Here is a 6,445-nt window from a genome sequence, read left to right as displayed (position 1 = left end):
GGTTCCTCCATGTTGAACCCAGGACAATTACCTTGAATTAGGTCAGAACAAAGGTAGCTCAAAGTATGGTTTCTAACCATAGAAATGGTTAGAAAGCTTAAAGCTGATCTCTTTAATGCTCACAAATTGAGAAAGGGGATATCACATGCTAAAAATGTAATTGACAGTGATATATAACATTGCCAGCCTCATACCTGCTACAATTCTTGTTGGTTTTAGTGTCTCCATATATTTTTTTACAGATGTTAGTGAGCATGTTTGTTACAGTCAGCCTCTTCCTCGACAAATCCTCAGGTTACTAAGACTCCTTTTTTTTTTTTTCCCCACTCGAAAACAATGAGTTTCATGTGTACTTTAAACATGCCACGATTGCAGAAATGTTTCCCAGGCTTTCCCCATGGGTCAGGGCATGGTGTAAGAAGTGATGTTTACCTGCCTTGCAAGAGGTCAAGATGTCCAAGCAGAACTCCGTTCAAATGTTCAGCGCCATAGAAACTTTGTTAGGACTCTCCAGTTTTGCATGTAACGTGATGTAATTTTTACTTCATTGATAATAGGGTTTTTATTATTTTTTTCCTGCACAGTTTGCAACTGAATTAAAATGTGGAATTAACTAGAATTAACAAAAGCTATACTGTGTAATACATTGGTAATACAGTTTAAAAAATGTCCATCTTATAGGAGAAGATAATGTGTTCTTCAAAATCACTATAGCCAGGTAATGTTCTAGCAAAGAAATGATTTTTCCTGAGATAGGGGTGGGTCTGTACTTCTTTTTCCTGGTTTTACCAGGAGTTTTGTCTCTTATACAAAGAGAAAGATACATGTTGCAGGTCTTTCTACTCCTTCTTCAGTGTTAAAACACAAGAACTCTTGGTAAATATTATCTGTGCTTATATATTGAAATCCATATAACATTGGAAAGTATTAATTATGCTTAAATTGTTGGAAAATACTATTTGTGTTCCTGACCACAACTGGCAGTGCAAAAATTGACAAAAAAAAAGAAAAATGTTTGATTGCTTTAATTTGTGTAATAATTCTTTCCCATAAAATAACAGTTTGTGAATTTCTCACACAGGGTTATGCCACTTCTTGGAAGATAACTGTGTCTTCCATAGTTTGTTTCCTGGGTGTACGGTGCATGTTTTACCTTAGCTGTGAAAGCATGGCGGTCATCAGAGATTTCCTTTTAAGTCTCTCCAGATTTTGCATGTGACTCTTAATGGAGAGAGCAGCATCAGCACGTTTCTTGCCTATGCAGTGTCTTTGTGAGTCGTCGTAGTTAGGAAAGATCCCTGTACTCACTGCTAGAGACTCCTGAAACCTTGTGAACAACCAGTGTGCAGAGCAAGGTCTTCACTTGTTACCTGTGCTGGCTTAATGGTAAAACTTTTGTATTGTTACATTGCTATGATTCAAAATAATAGACTTTCAAATGGGGGACCCCCCCCCGACTTTTACTCTCGCTGTTATCAAGAAATATCCCCTATTGAAAAGCTGTTAGAAACTATCACTAATTATATGTCCTCTTATAAAGTAAAAACCATCCTTTAGGTGTTATGCGGGATGCACATGATTGGGAAAAGTCCTAATGCATCGCAGTTGGTGTAATAATCATCCTGCTTAACATAAATGTACTGGGGAGGAGAATCGATTTCCTTGGTAATTATACTTTTTGTCTTTCTTGTATGACATCTGTCATCCCTTCAGGACTGTTGTTGCCATTTGTACTTCACTGGCTTTTCAGCTTTTTGCAATGTGCTGGTTTTTAATGTTCTGGATATTTGTCGTCTAGGATGGTTTATCTGTGTTAATCACAATAGGGAAGAGTTTGATGAGGCCTTCTGGAGTAGCAACTAAAAATTTGTCAGAACACTTCTAGAGTAGTTAATAACTTTCTTGTTAAATTTAGACTTTTCTGGGACATGAAACCTTAGACCTGCTGCTCCAGGCAGCATAAGTAGCTCAGGATTAAACATATAAGAACTTCTGAATGTCTCCACAATTGAATTTTAAAGTAGAAGTTTGAGAGTCAATTATCTCTAAGGGTGTACAAACCACAAGATCTTTAGAATGTGTTTGTAGGACAACTTTTATTTGTAGGCATGCCTTGAGAGCTTCAGATGCTCTTTTTGGTTTATATTTTATTTTTGGGATTCCCCCCACCATTAGTGTACTGAGAAGATGACAGCTGTTACTAGGTTTCTGTCATGCTCCAGGCTGCTGGGATTGATATGTTTAATGTCTTTTTTTTTAAAGAAATGTTTCACTTCATTAAGTGCTCTTGTTAAAGAACTAGGTGGTTTTGAAAATGTGCTGTGAGTAAAAATGTAGGTGAGCTGTTGAGTCTAACCTGTGCAACTTTAGAGGAAAAAAAGGGAGGTTAGTAGGCTATAATCTACCCTGCTATCTGTTAATATAATATTTTTTCTGTTTTTCTTGATAAACAGTTTAATTGTAATTTCCATCAGATTATAGTAATTAGCTTCCAAAAGTTTTTGTTGACTATTATTTTTTTTATTTTTCATACTCCACAAGAGACTCCTTTTATGTGTCAAATTGGTCTGTAAGATGCCAAGCTTCTGCTTCCCTGACAATAGAGAACCACGCAGATAATTCACTTTTAGTGAAAGTAAAGTCCGATTTGCCTTAGGGATAATCTGAAACTCACTTGAGGAAATGTCAAGCTGTTGGATGTGGGTTTTTTCCTGTTTAATAGTTACCAAAGGTCATCTTACATGCTTGCAGTGCTGGAAGCAACGACAGTTGATGTTTTGTTCTAGATACCTTAATGGAAAAAGAGTTTAGAATTAGGCTACTGAAAGTAAAATCACTGTCCAGCAAGAGAAGCGCCACCTTCCTTTAAATTGTGGTGTGGTTCATGCTTCCCAAAGGATGGTACTAACTGAGTCCATCCTGGGAAAGGCATTCCTCTGTCTTTCGGATCCACAGAGAAATTTATGTACAAACTGAAGACCAAAGATTAGGTTGATCTCAACGCTTCTGCCTTTCTTTTAGTTTGTGTTATTGCTGTTCCGTTCCTTTTTGATCTTTCTATTCCACTTCCAGTTCATCTCTTCCTCCTCCTTCTTAGTGTTTTATAGCCTTCCCTCTTCTCTGCGTATCCCTGGGAAGTAGGAGCAACTCCAACACCTGCAGAAGAGAGGATGCTCTCTGAGCCCCTTCTCTAAGACGACAAATTCTGTTCACGTCATACTTGTTTTTTGAGATCTTCAGGTAGCATCTGAAGTAACCGTGGTCTACAGTGTTTCATCCATTTTCTTTGAGAATGCTGTGTCCTGGTTACAGATTCAGATTTTTTAATCTTTCTAACTGACAAGTAATCTTTCTAACGATTTATTCTAGAGAAGTCTTCTAAAAAGGAATTTTTTTTCTAGGTCCTCCTATATTTCCCTTACTACTTTCATTCTGCACACAAATGCAAGCTGAAGTTTAAGGAATATTCTTTGTGTGTAGCAGTGAAAGTATGAAAAACCACAGACTTAACATGCATTTCCATTCCCCATTTAATTTTATAACTTCAAGCTCAATCACATTTTCTGTAGTCTGTGATTTTATTTTTGATACCTAGTATTAGTAGCACTGTAGAAAGGAGATTTAAAAGTCTTGGTGTGTGGTTTGTTTTGGTTTACTTTTTTGGTTTTTTTTGTTACATCTCCAACTTCACCAGCATTGCAGCTGTAACTGGCTAAGAGAAAGTAAGGTATTTGATCTTCTTAAAATTGGTGTGCTAGTAGAAGTACTGCAGGGGTCAGCTTGTCTTACTGAAAATAAAGCAAGTGTGTTGCCTGAGCTCACTTCTTGTTTAGAATTGTCTTATCGCTGTGTTTAAAAATAACACAATTTAAGGCAACATTTTAAATTATTTCTAATGGTTATGGTTGTGTATCTTAAGTCTGAAAAACTGTATGCAGACTGTTTGCGTAGTGCTTACTTTCCTTGTTCTTACCTGTCAGAATCATTAGGAAACAAAAACTAGATGAAGACTTGGACAACTTAATTTTCCTTCTTGAGTACAATATGGAAAGCTAAAAATGCAAAGTGTTTTCCCATCCCTCTGTCTTACAGTCAGTTTAGTTTCCATAGGAATGTTAAGCAGTGTTTGTAGGAGCTCGTAAGGCAATTTCTCCTAATTAAACAATCAAACCGGAAGACTGATATGAAAGGTGGCTATTCGCCCTTCTTCCCTTGTCTGCCCATGTGTGCGCGTACATAGGCATGTGCACACGCACTTAACTTACTGGATAGGCACGTGCTTCATTTGTGTGGTAAAGGTTTCCTTTGTTTCTAGTTGGACACTGATGAGGAATCAAGGAACTCTTCCAGTTGATTGAAATGTAGTCACTTTTTTGACAGCAAAATTTAGTGCTGTTTTTCCTTGCTTAGAATGCTTATATCATAGAATCATAGACTGGTTTGGGTTGGAAGGAACCTGAAAGATCATCTAGTTCCAACCCCTCTGCCATGGGCAGGGACACCTTCCACTAGACCAGGTTGCTCCAAGTTCCATCCAGCCTGGCCTTGAACACTTCCAGGGGTGGAATTTGAAGTAGTGCTACATACCTGCTCTGTCTGCTTTTTCATGTTGTACCCATCTGTTAATTCTGCACCCAAGACAGACACAAGGGTGTAGACTGACCATGAACAATAGATGTATTCTTACAAGCTGATTTGAAATCTCCATTTTTAGATGGGATTGTGGCTGTTTTTGAACATGGCAAACTCTAATGCTCCTTTTCACACGAAAAACCATGAGGAGTAAATGGATTCAAAAAGTGCCACAACTACTATGTGAAACAGAAGTGGCAGTATCTTCTGTGCCATGAAGATACGCCGTGACATTTAGTTCATCTAAGAAATCTGAGTAGTATAATGGGGCTGTGGAGAGAAGTGAAATGGCTCCAGAAATGTTAAGCCAAACCCAAAATGTCAGTGAAGAGGGTTTTGCTCAGAAAAAGAATTCACCTTTGAATTTCAAGCTTTGTTTGCATAGTTTTGCCTTCATTGAAATAAGATGAAATGTTGTTTGTATCTATCTGTGCTTTCTCTCTGATCCCAAGATCGGGAGTATAGATTTTTTTACTCGTCTCTTAAATTAGTGATGTTAATGATAAGCTTTAAATTTTTCACCTGAACAAAAAACCCGATCTTGAGCAAAAATAAGTTGTAAGGGTGTCTAAAGCTCAGTTCTCACTTTTTTTTTGCTGTGAGGGTGACTGAGCGCCGGCACATGTTGCCCAGAGAGCTTATGAAATTGCCATCCTTGGAGATACTCAAAAGCCACCTGGACACAGTCCTGGGCAACCAGTTCTCGGTGGCCCTGCTTGAGCAGGGGGGTTGGCCCAGACGGCCTCTGGAGATCCCTGCCAACCTCAGCCTTTCTGTGATTCTGCAGAAGTGTTCTGTGTGTGCACATGCGGGGGAAAATTCTGTACCTTTCATTCCTTGCAAATAGCAGCTCTTTGACTTGTGCTCTAATATACGTAAGCATGAGCTAATTAATGTGCCGGGAACATTAAGGATTTAATAGGGTACAGTGTTACGGGTGCCTAATTGAGATTAAGTATTTATCTAGATGCTTTAAGCATCTTAGTTTTTTATATATTTTTTCAGTCCTGGACCATTACCAATTATTCATTAGTGTCTAAGAAACGCTCTGACAATCTAATCACTTCACTGAAGTTCTTTAAAAATATTACTGTTTTACTATTTTTAAATGGTCATTGGTGTGTGTGAGTCCTGTTGTGTGTGTGCTGTGTAATGTAAAAACTGTTCTGCCCTGGAAGTGAATTTTCAGGTGTAACTAGTGAAAACAGAAGAGGATTGATCCCGCTTTGAGAAGTAAAAAATTATTCAAACTAGCATCAGAGAAGGCTCATTAGGCAGCTAACTGGATTTGTCTGGAGTTTGTGCCAATGGTTCTTTTGGCCAAAAGCAATGGTTACCTCCAAATATCTGCTGTAGTAATTTTTTTTTTTTCCCCCCCCTCAGAGTATGTTATTTGCATTGTCCTAATCTTACCTGTCTTCGGAGAACACTTGTAGTAAATTTAAAAATTATTTAGTATTGACTATATCCATTGCAATATATTTTGTTTATCTGCTTTGACAATTGTGCTACTCAATCCAAGGGAGGAGGATTTGGTGTTTGGATCGCCAGGTGAAATGAAATATTTTCCAGGTTTGCCCAGAAGAATCTGATATTGTGAAATTTGAAGTCGGAGAGGCTGAGGTCTGTGCATGTGTCTGATAATAGGGAAGTAAGGAATCCGATTTCTGTGGCTATGGCTTTTGGAAACCCAGAAGGCAGCTTTGTATTTTCTCTGCCTAGGAGAGGAAAGGAGTCTTCAAGCTTTTTTTGAAAAGCTTGAGGTGGATCTCTGTGCATGCATCCTTGAATGTTTTGTGGTTGGTTGTTTTCC

Source organism: Buceros rhinoceros, unplaced genomic scaffold (genome assembly GCF_000710305.1).
Source record: "Buceros rhinoceros silvestris isolate BGI_N320 unplaced genomic scaffold, ASM71030v1 scaffold20087, whole genome shotgun sequence".
Taxonomy (NCBI): Eukaryota; Metazoa; Chordata; class Aves; order Bucerotiformes; family Bucerotidae; genus Buceros; species Buceros rhinoceros.
This window is presented reverse-complemented; position numbering follows the sequence as displayed.